Source organism: Mustela lutreola, chromosome 4 (assembly GCF_030435805.1).
Source record: "Mustela lutreola isolate mMusLut2 chromosome 4, mMusLut2.pri, whole genome shotgun sequence".
NCBI classification, from domain to species: domain Eukaryota; kingdom Metazoa; phylum Chordata; class Mammalia; order Carnivora; family Mustelidae; genus Mustela; species Mustela lutreola.
The window spans coordinates 52945652-52968266 of NC_081293.1; the positions used below are offsets into that span (position 1 = coordinate 52945652).

At 38.0% G+C, this 22615-nt stretch overlaps 1 protein-coding gene across 5 annotated transcripts in view; it reads left to right on the forward strand.

Moving 5' to 3' along the window:
- The window catches only part of USP54 (ubiquitin specific peptidase 54), a 123742-nt gene that overhangs the window by 1316 nt on the left and 99811 nt on the right, over positions 1-22615 (forward strand). The window contains exon 1 of one of the 5 annotated variants that reach the window (XM_059169911.1): positions 9247-9265. The exons of 3 other annotated variants lie outside the window; for them this stretch is intronic. The gene's annotated coding sequence lies outside the window, so the exon portion shown is untranslated. One more of the 5 variants, XM_059169909.1, reaches the window with a different exon arrangement.

A 22615-nucleotide genomic window follows, 5' to 3' on the forward strand; every position in this document is an offset into this window, starting at 1 on the left:
TTTTGTGGAGAGGGGTTGGGACCACTTTGCTTCTGAACTCTTTATTTCTAGTGCAAACAATGGCTTCAATTCAGGCATAAAAATAACCTACCCATTTCAGTCTCCAGATACAAACTTTCTGATAATTTTTCTCACTATCTTTTGTAGGTATAAATTTGCAGTGTATAACCTCTCTTGATTATGTAACTGGATTTTCCATGTTGAGGTTCACAAATTCATTAATTAGAATAATGGCTTTTAAATTCTTCTCGCACTAGCCTTGATGTGGTCATTTGACCTATTTATTTGATATGTGTTAGACTAAAACTTTAAATTTGTAATATTCAGAGCTAAACTTTAAAATAGAAATGCTTTTCTGAGGCAAGATGCAGCTTTATGTTGTTGGGTCCAAAAGATTGCTGCATGAATCCATTAAGGAGCTTTACTGAGTTCCTATTATGTATAGAGTATGGTGTTAGGCATTGGGGTGTGGGGGGGAATTCATTCACTCATTTACCCATTCAGCAAACATTTATTGAGACCTATTTTGTGTGATTATAAAGCCTCAGGATAAGCTTTGCTCTCTGTCTTGCAATGCTTAGAATCTAGGAAGGGAGAGTGACAGAGAACAAATAATTACAATGTAATAAGCACAATATGTGAAACCAAGCTTGAGAAACAAGGTTCTTGCCCTCAAGAGTTTACCTAGTTGACAAGACTAAAAAGGAAGAAATAATTTCGAAAATTACAAAACATTGAGCAAATTCTAAACTGTGCTGCATAAGTAGAACATATGTTTCTCAGAAGAGAGAAAAGTTATAATGAAAGCTTGAGAAAATTCACAGGTCAGTTGATAATTTAAGTCTTTTGTACTCTTAAATACCACTGTATGTTCTTAAGTCAACAATAAGGTAATAACTGATATTTGTTGATTAATTATTAGTGTGCCAGGCACATTATCTCATTTTAACTTTATAACTTTACTCTTCAGCTGGTACTACAATTTTAAAGACAAGAAAATGGAAGCTTAAAAATTAAGGAAGTTGCTAAAGATCACAGAGCTAGTAAATGGCAGATTTAGGGTTTGGAGTTGGAAATATGTGTGCTTGGAGAAACCTAAGCAAGATTCCTTTCTTTTGCAGGGAGGGTACCTTGGGATTGGGGGGGCCAGAGATTAAAGGTGGAATTGGCACAAAGACCAGAATTCAATCTCTTTATCTTTGTTCATAGATATTTCTCCCTCACATATTTACACTATATATGGGAACAAATTTAAATATTAACATGACACTAAATATGAAATTTGTATTATACAGAGAATTGAGTAAATTGCCATATTCATGTTGTATATAATTGTATAGGGAACTGTGTTTGGGAAAATAGTTGTAACAAGCAATTGTTAATGGTTACAGTCTTCTAGAAAGTGATCATTTTAATAATGGAAACGGTTATCTATCTTCACATTCAGTGTAGGGCAAATTTTATTGTAACAGAATTTAAGAGATTTTGTCAAACACTTTCTTTTCTTTCCTTTTTTTTTTTTTTTTTAAGATTTTATTTATTTATTTGACAGAGAGAGATCACAAGTAGGCAGAGAGGCAGGCAGAGAGTGAGGGGAAGTGGGCTCCCTGCCAAGCAGAGAGCCCGATGCGGGGCTGGATCCCAGGACCCTGAGATCATGACCTGAGCCGAAGGCAGAGGCTTAACCCCCTGAGCTACCCAGGCGCCCCTTGTCAAACACTTTTCTTATATTGCTTTTTTTGTATTGAGAAAAATGTATATACATATCACATGTATTTATATATTTGCATTCAGACTTTCTAAACTCTATATTCTAAAGTCCAAAATGTGATTTTCTGGTTGGAATTCAAATTTTATATCTTAATATATGGTTTCTTTAGAAATCTAAATGAGAGTGATAGATACCATCACTGTTAATACTTAGATCTAGACTTAATGATTAGAGGTGGATGAGTCCAATCCATTTCCTTTTATATTAAGGAAACTGAAGCCTAGAGGAACTTTTCAGTGACTTGCCAAAGTCACACAGCTGCAATGTCCCAGGTGTCCTGACTTCCAATTAAGTATTTCTTCAACTGTATCACATTGCCAAATTATATTTAATAATTGCTATACATAGAGGTATAGGTGCTCTCAGCTACTTTCAGGAAACCGCTGTTGTCAGGAGGCTGCTGACAGAGTACAAACTGATTATATGTTTCCTTTATAGTGTTCTTATACTTCCTACTTATACTTAAAATAAATGCGTTCAGGTTGTTTATTCAGAAGCTTCTTACATTTAGTTTGTTATATTTCTGTTTCACTTTCTTTTTGTTTTAAAGATTTTATTTATTTATTTGACAGAGGGAGAGACAGAGAGGGAACACAAGCAGGGGGAGTGGGAGAGGGAAAAGCAGGCTTCCTACTGAGCAGGGAGCCCCATGTAGGGCTCAATCCCAGGACCCTGGGATCATGACCTGAGCTGAAGGCAGACACTTAACTGGCTGAGCCCCCAGGTGCTCCTCTGTTTCACTTTTTTGTATCTAGCTGCATTATTGGCCCATTTTAACAAATGTTGATCTGCCTTAAAAAAAAGTGGAGGGATATAACTATGTTGTAATACATAGTATTCTTTATTCTTAAAGATTTATTTGTTTGTTTGTTTTAGAGAGAGAGTGCATGTGAATGGAAGCATGAGTGAGTGAGGGAGGGGCAGAGGGAGAGAATCCCCAAGCTGACTCCCCGCTGAACATGGAATGCAACTTGGGGCTCGATCTCAGGACCCCGAGATCATGACCTGAGCCAAAACCAGGATGTTCAACTGACTGAGCCACCTGGGTGCCCCTGTAATACATAATATTCTTAATACACACATAGAGATTTGAAGTTGAGTCAGGTGAGGGTTTTTCCAGTGAGTTGACTTTCTGCAATGGTTCTACATCTATAGGCTGGAATAGCATGGGGGTATGAAGAAAATTCTGTGTTTTCTAACATCTTTTAACTAAGTGGGCTGAGTGCCCATGTTTTTCATGTGACTTTCATGTTTTTGAGGCATTGAGACATTTTTCTAAGAAAGGTTTAGAGTAAAAGAGTGAGATGAGAGGAAGACCCTTGAGGGCAGAGTATGGAATTTCTATCCCAGAAAGGTTGAAAACTGAGAGTAGTTGAGAATGTGTCAAGTGGATAATGGTCTAAAAGTATTCTGTTAACTCTCAACCTCCACAAAAGAAGACCTTTTCTTTCACTTTGATGCACATACTCTCTGGAAAGATTCTATTCATTTACACTCCTCCAGGGATGGAAGTGGGAAAAAGTATTATTTTCCCAGCATTTACATCAACAATAATAAATAGAGATTGAACAAATTAAAAACCGTTTATTTGATGGGTAAAAAGTGATATCTCATTTTATTTTATTTTTTAAAAGATTTTATTTATTTATTTGACAGAGATCATAAGCAGGCAGAGAGGCAGGCAGAGAGAGAGAGAGGAAGGGAAGCAGGCTCCCTGCCTCGCAGAGAGCCCGATGCGGGGCTCAATCCCAGGACCCTGGGATCATGACCTGAGTCGAAGGCAGAGGCTTTAACCCACTGAGCCACCCAGGCACCTCATGATATCTCAGTTTAAGTTTCGATTTCTTTGATTGCCTGTGAAGTTGAACATATTTCCATATTTGTTTTTCTCTCTAGACTTCACTGTTTATGTTTTTTTAATCTTTTTTAAAAAATTATTTTTATTAACATATAATGTGTTATTTGCCCCAAGAGGTACAGGTCTGTGAATCATTAGGCTTACACAATTCACAGCACTCACCATAGCACGTACCCTCCCCAACGTCCATAACCCAACCACCCTCTCCTTACCCACTTCCCCCTGCAACTCTCAGTTTGTTTTGTGAGATTAAGGTCTCTTATGATTTGTCTCCCTCCCAATCCCATCTTGTTTCTTTTCTTTTTTTTTTTTTTTAAAGATTTTATTTTTAAGTAACTCTGCACCCGAGGTTGGACTTGAACTTATAACCCGAGGATCAAAAATGTGTGTTCTATTGACTGAGCCAGTCAGGGGCCCCAAACACTTAATTTTTTTAAAATATTTTTTTTATTTTTAAGTAATCTCTACATCCAACATGGGGCTCAAACCTACAACCCCGAGATCAAGAGTTGTATGCTCTTACCAACTGAGCCAGCAGATGCCCCAATTTTTTTTTTTAAAGATTTTATTTGTTTATTTGGCAGACAGAGATTACAAGTAGGCAGAGAGTCAGGCGGGGTGGTGGGGGAGGGCGGGAGGAAGACTCCCTGCTGAGCAGAGAGCCCCATGTGGGGCATGATCCAAGGACACTGGGATCACGACCTGAGCTGAAGGCAGAGGCTTTAACCCACTGAGCCACCCAGGTGCCCCAGATGTCCCAATTTTTATAAATATTTAAATTGTATACTTTAAGAGAAAAAAAATTAAATTTATGTAGAGGCTAAGGAGCAAAGGACCCCTTTCTAGAATATTCTGTTGGTGGGTTTTCATCCAGTGATTTTTCTATGCCATTTATAATTTATGTAACTATTTATAGCTCTTTATGAAGGATAGTATTTTTTCTGCAGTTCTTTTTTTTTTAATTTAGTTATGTACCTGTGAGCTCTCATCCTGTTAATACACACTTTTTAACTGCTGATAATATTTCATTTTGAATTCCTGCAATTTATTTAACTATTCTTTTATTGATGGACACTTAAGTTATCCACTTAAATAATCCATTTTGCATTTACCAACTAAAATGAACATCTCTTTTTTTTTTTTAAGATTTAATTTATTTTACACAGAGAGATCACAAGTAGGCAGAGAGGCAGGCAGAGAGAGCAGATGGGGGGAAGCAGGCTCCCTGCTGAGCAGAGAGCCTGATGTGGGGCTCGATCCCAGGACTCTGAGATCATGACCTGAGCCGAAGGCAGCGGCTTAACCCACTGAGCCACCCAGGCACCCCAACACTTGGTATTATTGATCTTTTTTAAAAATTTTAATTTAATTTATTTATTTGACAGAGAGAGAGATCACAACTAGGCAGAGAGGCAGGCAGAGAGAGAGGGGGAAGCAGGCTCCTTGCTGAGCAGAGAGCCTCATGTGGGACTTGATCCCAGGACCCTGAGACTATGACCTGAGCTGAAGGCAGAGGTTTAAGCCACTGAGCCATCCAGGTGCCCCGGTATTATCAATCTCGTACATTTTTACCAATATGGTAGTCAAAATTTTTTGCTTTAATTTGCAGTTTTTAGACTACTTGGGAGTTAGATCATCTTTAAATTTCTTTATTGGCTATTATATTTATTTCTGTGAAATTTCTATTCCTTGCCTTTTTGAAGCTTTTTCTTTTACATATTGATTAATAAGAACTCTTTATATGTATGTGGATGCAAATCTGTATTTTATATATATATATATATATATACACACACACACACATATTTTTATATATATATATAGCACATATTTTCTCCAGTGTATTGCATTATGTGTACGGTGTCTATTGATGTAATAAAATTTTTATATTCATATAGTCCCATCTTTTTCAAAAGTTTTTTTTTTTTAAGATTTTATTTATATTTGACAGAGATCATAAGTAGGCAGAGAAGCAAGCAGAGAGAGAAGGAAGCAGGCTCCCTACTGAGCAGAGAGCCCGATGTGGGGCTTGATCCCAGGACCCTGGGATAATGACCTGAGCCAAAGGCAGAGGCTTTAACCCACTGAGCCAACCAGGTACCCCTTTAAAAGATTTTTTAAAAGTAATCTCTACACCCAGTGAATGTGGAGCTTGAACTGACAACCCTGAGATCAGGAGTTGCATGCTGCAGTGACTGAGCCAGCCAGGTATACCAGTATCACCCAGTTTTAATTTTTGCTGATTTACTGTGTGTTTGAAGGTCAGTTCCCCTCTCAGTCTTAGAATATATGTAAGAGACTTTTTCTTTCAGAATTAGCCTCTCCGGTTTCATTACAAACAAAAATTCTGTTGGAACTGTAATTGGGATTTCAGTTGAAACAGAAAGATTATTTACTTTATGGGACAATTTATATCTTTACAATGTTGAGACTTCCCATTTAGAAACAGGATATTCTTGGGTGCCTGGGTGGCTCAGTTGGTTAAGCGACTGCCTTTGGCTTGGGACATGATCCTGGAGTCCCAGGATGGAGTCCTGCATCAGGCTCTGTGCGCAGTCAGGAGTCTCCTTCTCCCTCTGACCCTCTCCCCTCTCATGCTGTCTCACTCTCTCTCTTTCAAGTAAATAAATATAAGTTTTTTTTTTTTTTTTAGAAACACGATATTCTCTTTATTCAACTTAAGAAAAAATCCTTCAGAAAAGTTTATAGTTCTCTTCATATTAATCTTGAACATGTCTAATTTTTAAGTCTTTTACAGTTATTTAAAGTTGTTGTGGCAATTGGGATCTTTTACCTTATGACATTTAAAAAAATTGGTTATTGCTGACATATAGTAAAGCTGTTGATTCTTTTATGTTGATCTTGAATTGGATTTCCTTACTAAATGCTTTTATTAAATACAATGATTTTTTCATTTGATTCCTTTGGATTTTCAAGATAGTCATATATTATAGCTGGTGTCTATGGCAGTTTTCATTTTTTAATCTGTTTTTTAATTTTTTTAAAAGATTTTATTTATTTATTTGACAGATCACAAGTAGGCAGAGAGGCAGGCAGAGAGAGAGAGGGGGAAGCAGGCTCCCTGCTGAGCAGAGAGCCTGATGCGGGCCTCTATCCCAGGACCCTGGGATCATGACCTGAGCCTAATGCAGAGGCTTTAACCCACTGAGCCACCCAAGCGTAGAAGAAATACTTAAAATGGATTTTAATGTCTAGGTTAATGTTGAGCCAGTCACCAGCCTGATCTTATCTTCACTAAGATTTTAAGTTGATTTATTAATATGAAAAATATGGACACAGTTTTTATGTTTATTGAAAATTAGTGGGAAAGTAGAATTCACGTTGAGGTTCACTTTTCAGTCTTTTTCTCCCAGGGAGTACATCTATAGAAATGGCTATCTAAATTTTTTGTTTTGGGGACAGTGCCATATAGTAAATTTGTGAACTCTCTCTCTCATTCTCATTTATATCAGACATGAACATAAACATTTATATGATTGTAGTATATACAAAAACTTTCTTATCTTTAAAAAAAAGATTTTAGGGGTGCCTGGGTGGCTCAGTGGGTTAAGCCTCTGCCTTTGGCTCAGGTCATGATCTTGGGGTCCTGGGATCGAGTTCCGCATCAGGCTCTCTGCTCAGCAGGGAGCCTGCTTCCCTCTCTCTCTGCCTGCCTCTCTGTCTACTTGTGATCTCTCTCTGTCAAATAAATAAATAAAATCTTTAAAAAAAGTTTTTAGTCTTCTGTTGCTTTTTCAGAGTTTTTCATATTTCTTTCTGTTTGGCTATATAAATGTTCTTTATAGACAAGTGGCTTTCGAGAAAAAAACAATTAGCCCAGTTGTTGGTGTGCAATGAGTGAACTTTTCTGAAATCCATGTTTCAGTATTTAAGTACTTTTTACATATTTTTTATTTTTATTTATTTTTAAAGCTTTTGTATATTTATCAGAGAGAGAGAGAGAGCAAGAGAGGGAACACAAGCAGGGGGAATGGGAGAGGGAGAAGCAGAGCTCGATTCCAGAGCCCTGGGACCATGACCCGAGCTGAAGGCAGATGCTTAACTGACTGAGCCACCCAGGCACCCCTAAAGTAAATATTACATTCCCATCAGCAGTGTATCATTGAACCAGTTTCTTGCACCTTCACCAGCATTTGGTGGTGTCACTCCTTTTTATTTTAGCCATTCTGATATATGTGCTGTGATACTGGATTGTGGTTCTGATTTTCATTTCCCTGATAGCTAATAATGTTGAACATCTTTTCAGTTGCTTATTTGCCGCTTATATATTCTCTTTGTTGAAAAATCTCTTTATATCTTGTGCCCATTTTCTAATTGGCTTGCTTGATATTTTACTGTTGAGTTTTGAGAAGTCTTTATATAACCTAGGTACTAGTTCTTTGCTGAATATGTGGTTTGCAAATATTTTCTGTAGCTTATTATTTTTTCATCCTTTCACCTGGGCTTTTTTTTTTTAAGATTTTATTTATTTATTTGACAGACAGATCACAAGATTACAAGTAGACAGAGAGGCAGGCAGAGGGGGGGGGGAGCAGGCTCCCTACTGAGCAGAGAGCCCAATGCAGGGCTTGATCACAGGACCCTGAGATCATGACCTGAGCCGAAGGCAAAGGCTTAACCCACTTAGCCACCCAGGTGCCCCTCACCTGGGCTTTATAGAACAAAAGTTTCCCCTTCTTGATTGCAAGTCCCCTGTCATCTCTCAAAGGTAACCACTCATGAATTTAATACTTCTCTGACTAGTTTATACTCTGTAGCCTATTAGTGTATTAGAAGCTTATTGTGGCAGAAGTAAAAATACTGCTGAGGTCCTGTGGAAGGCTAAGGCAGAAAGAGATACTTCTTAGATTTTTTTAAGTTGAAACCTGGTTCATCTTCCTCTCAGAGATGGCTGTACATAAAGGTATACAGAAATATTTGTTGAATGACTACTTGGTACCCAGGTACTTCTGATTGAAGATATTTAGTACCTATATATTATTTTGAAATGATGTCTACATATCTTTTGGGTTAAGATTGTTAGGATCCTTTACCAATAAATAGATAGCTTTGACAGAATAGATGTTTTCTTAGAAGTAGTGAACCTGAGTAACAGACTTGAGGTTTCAGTATTTATTTCTAACTGCATATAGTACATTTAGCTGCCTTAGTTAATAGAGACTTGTGGACAGAACAAATAGTAAGAGATGTACAAGCATTACAATTCCTGGTACAGGAAAGTAAGTTTAATTCTGGAGAATGGGGTTAATTCTGGTGAGGTTCGATGCAGGGTAGGGACCTGTTGAAACAAACAGCTCAATGTTCACTGAGTAGCAGTGAAGGGCCTGACCCTGACCTCCATTGGAGCTGAAAATGTAATCCTCCTCTAGTGAGGCCGTAACTGCTGTCTGAACTTTGTGGTTGTGTGAAGTGGCTATAACAGGAAATGATTCCATGGTACCAGGCTTGTATAGGGAAGGACTTGTTCTAGTTCTGGCCAAGTGGTTGCACAGGTTGTGGGTGTCACTTTACTTACTTATTTATTTATTTATTTATTTATTTATATTTTTTGTGGGTGTCACTTTAAACATACAAAGACCTGTTCGTTGGAGGAGGAGCAGCTTCCTGAGGATCAGGTATGTATCTGAAGGGATGAGCTCATCCTTCTAACCAGACCTGCTCTAGACGCTGAGTGAATGTTTTCCTAATTGCAAGTCCTGCAGCTGGGAGAAGCAGGAAATGGTTGAAGCTTCAGGCAGTTCGTGAGTAGCAAAAAAATAGAAGCAGTTTTGGGACTCTTTTGAAACATGTAGCTGTGAATATCAGGTTGAAGGTGACACACATTGACACTCAGTCTTTGTCTAAGTTGAGGATTATAGTAAAGTGGTGGGTTGAGGAAAGCTTTGGTGGTTTTAACTTTAATGATTCTTTTTGAGGTGACTTAATAATTTATTTTTCATACTGTCTTGTTTGATTTTGCTGCTTTAGGAAATAAGAGTTCTGGGGTCTCCTTTTTAATTTCCAGAGATGGACATTTTTTTCTTTATGACTTTTTTGAGCTTCAGTGGATGGGACTTATCCTACTTTTGGAGTCTGCTGTGCTGGCTTTCAGAGCTGTATGCATTATTTTTTTTATTTTGTTTTAATTTACATATGCTATTTACTTTAAGTAAGGCTCTTTAAAATGAAATTGGTTTAGAGGTGTCTGGGTGGCTCGGTTGTACATCTGACTCTTGGTTTCAGCTTGGGTTATGGTCTCGGGGTCTTTGGATTGAGCCTGGTGTAGGGCTCCCTGCTCAGTAGGGAGTCTGCTTGAGATTTTCTCTCTCTCTCCCCCTTCTCCCCACCCCCCTGCCCCATCATATACACGTGCATTCTCTAAATAAGTGAATAAATAAAGTGAAATTGGCTTAAAAAAAGAAATATTATTATTTTCTTTTTTTCTTTTAAAAGATTTTATTTATCTATTCGACAGAGAGAGATCACAAGTAGGCAGAGAGGCAGGCAGAGAGAGAGAGAGAGAGAGGAGGAAGCAGGCTTCCCGCCGAGCACAGAGCCTGATGCGGGACTCGATCCCAGGACCCCGAGATCATGACCTGAGCCGAAGGCAGCGGCCTAACCCACTGAGTCACCCAGGCACCCAAGAAATATTATTATTTTTATTAGACTTTTTACTTTGAGATAATTCTAGATTCACGTCGAGTGAGGAGAGATCTGATAACCCTCCTTTATTTTTCAAGATTTTATTTATTTATTTGACAGAGAGATCACAGGCAGGCAGAGAAGCAGGCAGAGAGAGAGGGGGAAGCAGGCTCCCTGCTGAGCAGAGAGCCCAGTGTGGGGCTCGATCCCTGGACCCTGAGATTATGACCTGAGAGCTGAAGGCAGAGGCTTAACCCAAAGAGCCACCCAGGTGCCCTAAGAGATCGGATATACTCCTTATGTGGTTTCCTGAGTAGTAACACCTGGCAAAACTATTGTACAATATATCAACCAGGATATTGACATTGATACAGTGAAAGTACAAAATATTTTCATCACCACAGTATCCATTATGTTGCCCTCTTATAGCCACACCCACTTCCTTTCTATATCCTTTCTTTAACCCCTCTCAGCCTCTAATCAAAACATCAGTTTTGGGGGCGCCCGCGTGGCTCAGTCGTTAAGCATCTGCCTTCAGCTCAGGTCATGATCCTAGGGTCCTGGGATCCAGCCTATCCAGCCCCACATTGGGCTCCTTGTTCAGTGGGGAGCCTGCTTCTCCCTCTCCCACTCCGCCTGCTTGTGTTCCCTCTCTCACTGTGTCTCTATCAAATAAATAAAAATCTCTAAAAACAAACACCCTCCCCCCCCGAAAACATCAGTTTCTAAGCAAGAGAATTTTTAAAAAAACATTTTACTTATTTGAGAGAGAGAGAGGAAGAGGGAGCACGTACAACCTGGGGGAGGGGCAGAGAGAGGGGGAAACAGGCTCCCAGTTGAGCAGGAAGCTTGACCTAGGGTCTGTCCCAGGATACTGGGATCATGACCTGAGCCAAAGGCAGCTGCTTAACAAGCTGAGCCACCCAGGCATCACTTAAGCAAGAAATTTTTTGTGCAATCTTAAGTAGTTTTATATTATAAATCCATATAGCCTTAATGAAAAGAGCTCTGGACTGGGATGGAAGATTTTGGTTCACTATAGCTCTGTGACCTTGGGCAAATAATTTTAATTTCTCTGTGCTTCAGCTTCCTTATGCATAAAATGGGATAATGGTATATTAGTTTCTATCTAACCTATTTATAGGATTTTAAGAAATTGTAAAGTTCTTTAAAAAATAAGTTCTAGATACATTATTAGCAACAAGGATGATAGTTTTTTTTTTTTTTTTTTTTTTTAAAGATTTGATTTATTTATTTGACAGAGAGTGAGAGCAGGAACATAAGCAAGGGGAGGGAGAGAGAGTGAGCGAAGCAGGCTTCCCTCCAAGCAAGGGGCCTAATGGGGGTTGGATCCCAGGACCCTGGGATCACAACCTGAGCAAAGGCAGACACTTAACTGAGCCACCCAGGTGCCCCAGGGTGACAGATATTTTCAAACTAGAAAATAGAAAGCAAATTTTAAACCAGAGGGGTGCCTGGGTGGCTCAGGCAGGTAAGTGTCTGCTTTTGGGTCAGGTCATGATCCCAGAGTCCTGGGGTGGAGCCCTGCATTGGGCTCCGTGCTCAGCTGGGAGTCTGCTTCTCCCTCTCCTTCTGCCCCTTCCCCTCACACTTGTGCTTGCTCGCTTTCTCAAATAAATAAAATCTTTCAAAAAGTTGTAAACCAGACACTGTAGCCCAGTTAAGAGTGAATGCTTTAGGGATGCCTGGGGTGGCTCAGTCTGTTAAGTGGCTACCTTTGGCTCAGGTCATGATCCCAGGGATTGAGTGCTGGAATCGAGTCCCACGTCGGGCTCCTTACTTGGCGGGAGCCTGCTTCTCCGTCTGCCTTTGCCTGCCACTCTGCCTGCTTGTGCTCTCTTTCTTTTTGACAAATAACTAATTAAATCTTAAAAAAGAAAAGAGTGAACGTTTTAAAATGAATTTAAATCTACGCTCACTTAAATTTCACAGTACTAAATTAATTGATGATCTCAGAGCCACTGTTGTTTATCTGAGAAATCATAAAAACCAAAGAGAGACAAATGTTCTGATATCCAAAAAGAAGAAAGTACTTGGAAAATTGTAAAGTGGATGTTAAATCCTGGAAAAATTATAAATGATTAAATAGATGATATGGAATACTAAATGAAAGGAATTTGTATGAGGTGATTTATCGAAAATTACTTCTATTTCGGTTCTTGAATTCTGTTACTTCTATTTAGAAGTATGAGGTAGTAGGTCAGAAAATTGTTCTAGTTATAGTCATAATCCCACACTTACACAGTTTTTTATGATGCATTTATGACTGATATGTAGTAAAATATGGCTTGGCTGATAAATTAAGTGAATGTGTACAAGATTGAATAGTTGGGCCCACTTAGATTGTTGGCTTCACCAGGAAAATCTCTGGTGGATTATTTTTGGACCTTGGGTAGAGTTAAAATTAAAAACAAAACAAAACATGTTAATTATGTAAGTATTGCAAACCTGTAGGAGTAGTTAATATGGCAGATGATGAATAAAGCCTTAAAAATTAAAGCCATGGGGACGCCTGGGTGGCTCGGTTGGTTAAGCAGCTGCCTTCGGCTCAGGTCATGATCCCAGCATCCTGGGATCGAGTCCCACATCGGGCTCCTTGCTCGGCAGGGAGCCTGCTTCTCCCTCTGCCTGCCATTCTGTCTGCCTGTGCTCGCTCTCTCCCCTTCTCTCTCTCTGATAAATAAATAAAATCTTAAAAAAAAATTAAAGCCATAGAATGAAATTGTAGGCCCAAACTGAAATTAAATTTAATAGAGATAATCTCTGTGTTTAAATTCAGAATCTCAAGTTCTGAGATTCTGAATTCCTTCTCCCTCAGGAGGAGCTGGGTAGACTCGTTAGTGTGACAGATTATTATCTGGAAATTTTGGTTAATTACAAATGTAGCATGAACTGGCTACGTAATGTGCTGCTAAAAACACTTGGCAGCTATATTATTAGAAGTTTATCCAGGTCACAAAAGTATTGGTTCCAGTGTATTTTTGTACTAGGTTGGAAACACATTTTCCATGTTTGTTTAAATGGACACTGGCAAAAGTTGAGAGCACTCCAAGAAAGGCAGGCAGAATTGTAAATGGTCCGAAAGCCATTTATATAGGAAACTTTGGGGACTTGTGGAAGGTAGTGTTGATAAGTTTTAAAACTGCAATTATAATAAAACACCCATAATCCCATCATCCAGAATTAACTGCTCTTATCTGTTCTTTTAGAAATATAAAAAATTGAGATAAAGCCAAAACCCGACTTTCCTCCTTCTTCCTACAAGGAACTCTGTCTTATTTTTATCAAGGTAACACATCTCCGTAGTTTCAAAAATTCAAATAGTATTATATGCTTAGAAGGAAAAATAGCAGTTATCCCACCTCTGGAGGAAACCGTAGTCATATATCTTAAATATATATATATTTTTTAAGATTTTATTTATTTATTTGAGAGGTAGAGATTGCACATAAATGGGGGGCGGAGGGAGAGGGAAAAGGAGAAGCAGACTGAGCAGGGAGTCTGATACAGGACTGGATCCCAGGACCCTGAAATTGTACTTGAGCTGAAGGCAGATGCTTAACTGACCGAGCCACCCAGGTGCCTGGATCTTAAATATTTCTAATAGCATAGTCGTAACACTTGCTTTTAAAAAATATTAAACCTGTATACAGTGCCATAGAAGATGAGTGTTTGGTTCTTTTAAATGCATATATGTCTTTTCCCTTATATTCTCAATATGGTTATGTAATTTTGGGGGGCTAAATCATTATTTTTTTATTTTACACAAATATTGAACCTGAGCTATATAATGTATAATTATTATAATTATTTTCTCATACAACTTTTAATTTTCCTTAGGCATAATTAATTACCTTGCTTTTTTTACTTGCTCAGCTTTCAAAGTTCAGCTTACTAAATTATTCCCAGATTCTCAGCCAGGACCATAAGGCTCTGCCCCATTCATTCAAGTCCAATAGATAATTTATAATTATTTTTTAACCCTTAGAGATCTACTTTGTATATTCTGTATATTCTATATTCTGCTCTAGCATGGGTTGGTTGGTTCTATAGATCTCACCCTGGGATTTCCTTTTACTATCCTCCTGGGAATTCTGTTTCCTGAATTACTTGTCATTTTCTTTCTTGCTTCTCCAGAACCTCTCTGAGAGTTAAAATTTATGAGAATTAAATTTTTTGAAATCTTGCATATTTGAAAATGTTTTTATTCTATCCTCGATATAAAAAATAATACTCTATTTAATAGAATTTTCTGTTGGAAATAATTTCCTCATTATTTAAAGGTATTGCTATTTTCTTCCTGTGTTGCCCATGAAAAGTCTAATATTCTTTTTATTTTATTTTTACAAAAACAAATGGTAGTTTTTAAAAATAAATAAAAATATATAATTTTTAGGAATACAGACTGGGCATTTGCAATATGTTTACTTCAGAAGCCTACAGAAAATGTATTGTTTTTATATGCACATTTCTTTTTTTTTTAAAAAGATTTTTTTATTCATTTGTTAGCGAGAGAGAGTGAGCACACAGAGGGAGAGGAAGAAGCAGACACCCCACTGAGCAGGGAGCCCAGATATGGGACTTGATCCCAGGACCCTAGGATCATGACCTGAGCTGAAGGCAGACACTTAACTGACTGAGCCACTCAGGTGCCCCTGTATGCACTAATTCTTATGAAGGAATTGGGATCTGACCATTGAGGTACTCCGTTATTATTATTTTTTTAAAGTAGGCTCTGTGCCCAGTATATGGAGCTAGAACTCATGATTCTGAGATCAAGACCAGAGCTGAAATAAAGAGTCGGATACTTATCTGACTGAGCCACCCAGGTACCCTCCATCATTCTTGTTTTTAAACACTTTTTTTGGTTAAATATACATAACATAAAGCTTACCATTTGAACCATTTTTAAGTGTATGCTTCTGTGGCATTAAGTACATTTATATTGTTGTGCAACCTGATGTCATTCTGATTTCATTCCTTTGTATGATACCTTTTTTTCCTTCTCTCTAGATACTTACAGAATTTTCTCTTTATTCCTAGTGTTCTACAGTTTAGAATTATTTGTGCCATAGTGTGGATTTTTAAATTCATTATGGTAGGGGCTTTGTGATTCCTTTAAATTGAAAACTCATGATCTTAAAATCTGGGATATTTTTTGTACTTTTCCTTTGATATTTTCTTCTTCTCTTTTTTCTGGAAAGCCTGAATTGATTCTCTGTTTTTTAATCCATTATCTTTTCCGTTTCTTTGTCTTTATATTTTAACCAACTGAGCTACCCAGGCGTCCTTCTTTGTCTTGATATTTTACATGTTGGGAGATGTCCTTAAATTTGTCTTTCAAATCTTCCATTGGACTTTGTATTATTTCTTGGTTTAGAGATGCAAAATCTTACCTTTCTGAGAAATACATTTTAGATTTTTAAGTTTTCTTATATTCTCTGGATTGTCGGTCTCCTTCAGGCTCCACCCCCCCATCCCCATTTGAGTACCATCAGCTGTATGTATTTATAGGTATTCTTTTGGGCCTGTTAATTTTCCCAGATGGAAGTCCTCTAGTTTCTTGCTGGGGGAGCTTGGTGTCTGACTACAAGTGGTTTGGTGCTGAGAGGGAGAAGAGGGATGGGGGATCTCCCCATTTAGTATATAGACTTTAACTTAATTTCCATGTGCTTTTTTAAGATTGAAATTTTTAAATTTTAAGTTTTAACTTAAAAATTGAATTTTAAATTTAGATAAAAATATATTTATTTCAGAGTGAGAGCGAGTAAGAGAGAGCATGAGAGGGGAGAAGGTCAGAGGGAGAAGCAGATTCCACATGGAGCTGGGAGCCCAAAACGCAGAAGGCAGTTAATTAACCAACTGAGCCACCCAGGCACCCCATTTAACTTCTTATACACATTTTTTAATTGCTTTTCCATTTTTAAGTTCCACCCCACATTCCCTCCTGCAAAGGGTGCCAATCCTGAGCCTTCCCTGGGTTCTGTAGTAGGAGTATGTATGCTTTTGTTTGCCAACATTTACCCTCTGGTTCTTTCTCTGGTATGTTAATCAATTACCGCACATTTATCTGCTTTCCAGCTTCTAAAATTTTGTGTAAATTCTTCCCCTGTTTTCAGTTACTTTGTCTTTATGGATTTTTACCTTTTGTATTCCTTTACTCTTATTTTTGGTGGAGAATTAAATTAGAAGGGTGTGGAGGTAAATTATTTAATTAATATATTTAAGTAGAAATGCAATCCATTTCTTATAATTTTGTGTATGTATAAAATGTATCCACATCTAATGTATAGTAGTGCTTTATGTGTTTTGGAAATTTTACATAAATGGGAGTGCCTGGCTGGCTCACTCAATAGAGCATACAGCATGTGACTCTTGATCTCTAGTTGATCCCCATGTTGGGTATAGAGATTACTTTAAAATATTTAAAAATAAGGGGCTCCTGGGAGCTCAGTTGGTTAAGTAACTGCCTTTGGTTCAGGTCATGATCCTGGAGTCCTGGGATCGAGTCCCACATCGGGCTCCCTGCTTGGCAGGGAGTCTTCTTCTCCCTGTGACCCTCTCCCCTCTCATGCTCTCTCTTGCTCTCAAATGAATGAATAAAATCTTAAAAAAAATATTTAAAAATAAAAAAAATAAAAATTTTATATGAATGGGGGTGCCTGGCTGCTCAGTCAGTAGAGCATGCAACTCTTGATCTTGGGGTTCAGAGTTCAAGCCCCATGTTTGATGTAGAGATTACTTAAAAAAATAAAAACTTAAAGAGAATTTTTACATAAGTGGACTATTTTAGGGATAACTCTACAACTTTTTCCCTCAGCATTATATTGAGATTGAATAGATCTAGTTTAAATAGATCTAGTTCATTTTTGAATGCTACATAGCAATAAATCTTAAGATTGTAATATATTGTATTTTCTTTTGATGAGCATTTAGATTGTTTTTGTTTTTGTTTTTGTTTTCCTCTAATAAAGATATGTGTGAGAATTTTTCTAAGCTATGATGAGAGGTGAAATTGCTAGGTTACTTATCTATTGCTGCATAACAAATTACCTCAAAATTTAATGACTTAAAACAATTAATATTTGGGGGCACCTGGGTGGCTCAGTGGGTTAAAGCCTCTGCCTTCGGCTCAGGTCATGATCCCAGAGTCCCGAGATCGAGCCCCACATCGGGCTCTCTGCTCAGCGAGGAGCCTGCTTCTCTCCCACCCGCCCCGCCTGCCTCTCTGCCTACTTGTGATCTCTGTCAAATAAATAAATAAAATCTTAAAACAAAAACAAAATAAAAACAAAAACAATACATATTTGTTATCTCATGTTTCTATGGGTCAGGATTCAAGGTGTGTGCTACCCTATGACCCAGCAATTGCACTACTAGGTATTTACTCCAAAGATACAAATGTAATGATCCAAAGGGACACTTGCACCCCAGTCTTTATAGCAGCAATGTCCACAATAGATAAACTATGGAAAGAGCCCAGCTGTCCTTCAAAAGATAAATGGATAAAGAAGATATGGTGTGTTTGTACACATACACACACACACATATACACATATGCCCGCATACACTGGAATAAAACTCAGCCATCAAAAAATGAAATCTTGTGCTCGCTTCGGCAGCACATATACTAAAAAATGAAATCTTGCCATTTGCATTGATGTGAATGGAACTAGAAGGTACTATGCTAAGCGAAATAAGTCAATCAGAAAGACATCATATGATCTTATATGAGGAATTTAAGAAACAAAACAGGGGTGCCTTGATGGCTCAGCTGGTTAAACATCTGCATTTGGCTCAGGTCATGATCCTAGAGTCCCAGGATCAAGCCTGTGCAGTGGGGAGTCTGCTTCTCCTTCTGCCCCTCACCCTGCTCATGCTCTTTCTCTCTCTCTCAAATAAGTAAGTAAAACCTTTGGGAAAAAAAAAACACAAAAACAAAATAGAGGGTTATAGGGGAAGGGACAAAAAAATGAAACAAGACAAAATTAGAGAGGGAAACAAAATGTAAGAGACTTAATCATAGGAAACAAACAGGATTACTGGAGGGGTGGGGGATGGGAAGATGGAGTAACTGGATGATGAACATTAAAGAGTGCACTTGATGTAATGAGCACTGGGTGTTCTATGCAAGTGATGAATTACTGACCTCTACCTCTGAAACTAATACTATGTTAATAATTGAAAGAAGTTCACTTATTTGAATGTGGAAAAAAATAAAGTTCTTAAGTTTTGATTACAAAAAAAAGAGGAATCAAAGAGTGTCTCTCATAGTTTGCAATCAGGTTGTTAGCTAAAGTTTTGGTTTCCTCTGAAGATTGAGCTGGGGGAGGATCTGCTTCCAAGTTCTCTGATGTGATTATTGGCAGGACTCAGTTCCTCATGGGTTGATTGACTGAGGGCCTTCCTTCGTTGCTGGTTTGTTGGCTAGAGGCCTTTTTCGGTTCCTTGCCTTGTGGGACTCAACACAGAGCAGTTTAAAACACCACACCTGGCTTCCATGACAGTGAAGAAGACAGAAGCCAAAGTCTGTAACCTAATTTTGGTAATGACATCCCAATCACCTTTCCTGTATTCTGTTTATTACAAGTAAATCACCAGGTCCAGCCTGTATTCCAAGAGTGGGGATTACACAAGGGCATAAATAAGGTTGTGTACCACACTGAGTCATAGTCATACTAGAATATTTAGCCTGAAAGAGGTGATTAAGGGAACATAAGAATTTTGTCTTACATATTTGGAATGCTTATGTAAAGAGGAGATAGTAGATCTGCTTACTTTTAGATCAGAGATTGAACTTAGAATGGTGAGTGTAAATTAGAATCTGTCTTAGGGTGAGGGGGGCTCGGTTGAGCATCTGACTTTTAGTTTCAGCTCAGGTCATGATCCTCATTGGTTGTGAGATTGAGCCCCGTGTGGGGCTCCCCAGTCATCAGGAATTCTTCTTGAAATTTCGCTCCTTCTGCTCTTCCCCCAGCTTGTGTGCACGTGTATACTCTCTCAAATAAATAAATAAATCTTCTAAAAAAATTTGCTGCCTTATGGGATAATGTACTCTCTGTTCTTGAACATATTCTGGCAGAGGCTGTGACCCCTTATAAAAAGGATTATAAAAAGTGTTCTTGCATTAGGTTAGAAAGCTAAGTATATGCTCTTTAAAGATTCTTTCTACTCGTAAGATTCTATAATTATAAATGAATGAGTTTTAAACTGTTCGTATTTGAATAGTCTGTTCAGGGAGAAGTGTATAAAAATACATGTGCATTTGTACATTTGAGGTTTTATTTATTTATTTATTTATTTATAAGTGAGTCAGTATTGAACTTTTTTTTTGCTTCTTTTGTAAATAACTTCTTTCCATTTAATGCAGATATTTTAGAATTTTAAAAAAATTATTTATTTATTTACATATGAGAGAGAGAGAGAGGCAGAAGCAAACTCCCCAAGGAGCAGGGAGCCTGATATGGGATTTGATCCCAGGACCCTGGGATCATGACCTGAGCCAAAGGTAGACACTTAACCATCTGAGCCACCCAGGTGCCCCTGAGGTTGATTTAGAAGACCGGGCTAAAGAAATGAAATCTTGCCATTTGCAATGACATGGATGAAACTAGAGGGTATTAGGCTGAGTGAAATATGTCAATTAGAGAAAGACAATTATATGATCTCCCTGATAGGAGGGATTTGAGAGGCACAGAGGGGGGTTTGGAGGGTAGGGAAGGAAAAAATGAAACAAGATGGGATCGGGAGGGAGACAAACGGTAAGAGACTCAATCTCACAAAACAAACTGAGGGTTGCTGAGGAGAGGGTGGTTGGGTTATGGACATTGGGGAGGGTATGTGATGTGAGTGCTGTGAAGTGTGTAAGCCTGATGATTCACAGACCTGTACCCCTGGGGCAAGTAATACATTATATGTTAATAAAAATAATAATAATAAAAAAAGAAGACTCAGGCTAAGAAGATAAGAGGAGAGCTATAAATTTATACTTTTAATTACTGAAAAAAAAATCAGTGTTCATATCCTATTTTTATTTTATATTCCTTTGGCTACTCTAGGATGTTTACTAATACAATTCTTATTTTAAAATGTTAGAAGTGACTCTTTTTTTCTTCCAGCAAAAAATTATTTTTATTGTAAAAAAAATAGAAAATACAAATGAGGAAAAAATAAGAGGTAAATACCCTATAATATTCCTGCCCAAAGATTATATTAACTATATTAATATGATATAATGACATATAATCTCTTAGACCTTTTTTTTTTTAAAGATTTTATTTATTTATTTGACAGAGATCACAAGTAGGTAGAGAAGCAGGCAGAGAGAGAAGAGGAAGCAGGCTCCCCACGGAGCAGAGAGCCTGATGCGGGACTCCATCCCAGGACCCTGGGATAATGACCTGAGCCGAAGGCAGAGGCTTTAACCCACTGACTCACCGAGGTGTCCTCTCTCTGACCTTTTAATTTAATATGCACACACGCACACGCGCACACACACACACACGTTGTTGGTGGTAGTATGTTCTATAACATCATCGTGAACACTGAATGAGTACTGAATTATTGCTCCTAGAACAAATACGGATTAGGTTCCTGTGTACCTCTGGTTATATTTTCATTAACTGATTAATCCCTAAATTCATTTTATGTGTGTGGTTTAAAGAGATCTTATTTTTTTTTATTTTTTTGAAGAGTTTTTTTTTTTTAAATATATTTTTGAGAGAGAGAGTGCATGCGTGAGCGAGTGTCCACGAGTGGGAGGAGGGGCAGTGGGAGAAGCAGGCTTCCTGCTGAGAAGGGAGGCTGATGTGGGACTTGATCCTTGGACTCTGGGATCATGACCTGAGCCAAAGGCAGATGCTTGACTGAGCCTCCCAGGTACCCTAAGGACATGTTATTTAATATATATTATTAATTTATTTATGTTGAACTCACAACAGATAGCCTTGTAATTTATGCCTGAATGAATGTATATAACATGTATTATATCCAGAAGGCACATCACAGCCTTCTTAGAAACACTGGATAGCACTTTAGCTCTATGCTTGGAAGTCATTTTGAACAGGAATCACCCAACCAAGAATACAAAAATATGAAGAATGTAACACCACACCACAAAAAAGGACTTTTTTTAATAGTATGAAAGCTGAACCAAGAAGGCCAAGCATTTCATTGTCTAGTTTGACCTTGATTGGGAGTGTGCATTTCAGGCAACTCAAAATTTTTACCATTCTGTATATGTCCATTGACCAGAGAATTGCTGCAAATCTTGATTTTGGGGTGACAAATGTATTTTGACAAGTAAGCAAATTTGTGCATACAGAATCCATGAATAATGAGGACTGACGTGTGTGTATGTAGTGTGTGTATGTAGTGGCTTCTGTTTTCCTTTTTTTCCCCAAAGATTTTATTTATTTATTTGACAGATCACAAGTAGGCAGAGAGGCAGGCAGAGAGAGAGGGGGAAGCAGGCTCCACGCTGAGCAGAGAGCCTGATGCGGGGCCCGATCCCAGGACCCTGAGACCATGACCCGAGAGAAGGCAGAGGCCTAACCCACTGAGCCACCCAGGCACCCCTCCATTTTGTTTAATTATATAATTATATAAGAAAGAAGTAATTACATAAGAAAAGTAATTTTGAAAGTACTGTTAAAATTTGCTCCTTTCACCTAACATTCTAACCTTTCAACAAGTATTTATGTCTTGCCCACTGTGTATCCAGATAGTGTTCTAGACTCTGGAGATGCCATAGCAAACAAAACTGACAAAGTGTCTGCCTCAGGGAGCTTACATTCTAATAGAGAAGGTATTCTTCTACCAGTACTTCTGTCTACTAGATAGAAGTACTATCTGGTAGTGTTAAGTACAACAACAGCAAAATAAAGCAAGGTAAAGAGATAGGGTGGCAAGTGGTCATTTTAGTTTTAAAAATTTATTTTTTCATTGAAGTATAGTTGAAATAGGTAGTAATTTTAGATGAAGGGAAGTCCCTTTGAGGAGGGTAATATTTAAGTCAAGACCAGAATGAAATGAAGGTTCAGACTATAGAAAGAGCTAGGGAATAGATTTTCAGAGGAGAGAGATTAGCAAGTGAAGAAGTCTTGAGATGAGAAGTTACTTGAAATCTTTGAAAAATAAAGGGCAAAGAGCAGTAAAGATGAAATTGTTAAGAGAAGTAGAAGCTGGATCATGAGAATTTTAAAATAAGGAATCTAGATTTTATTCAGAACGTATCGGGAAGACAATGTAATTACACTGATTTATTAAAGATTATTCTAGTTGCTGTGTAGAGTGACTGATTATAATGGAAGCAAGGGAGACCG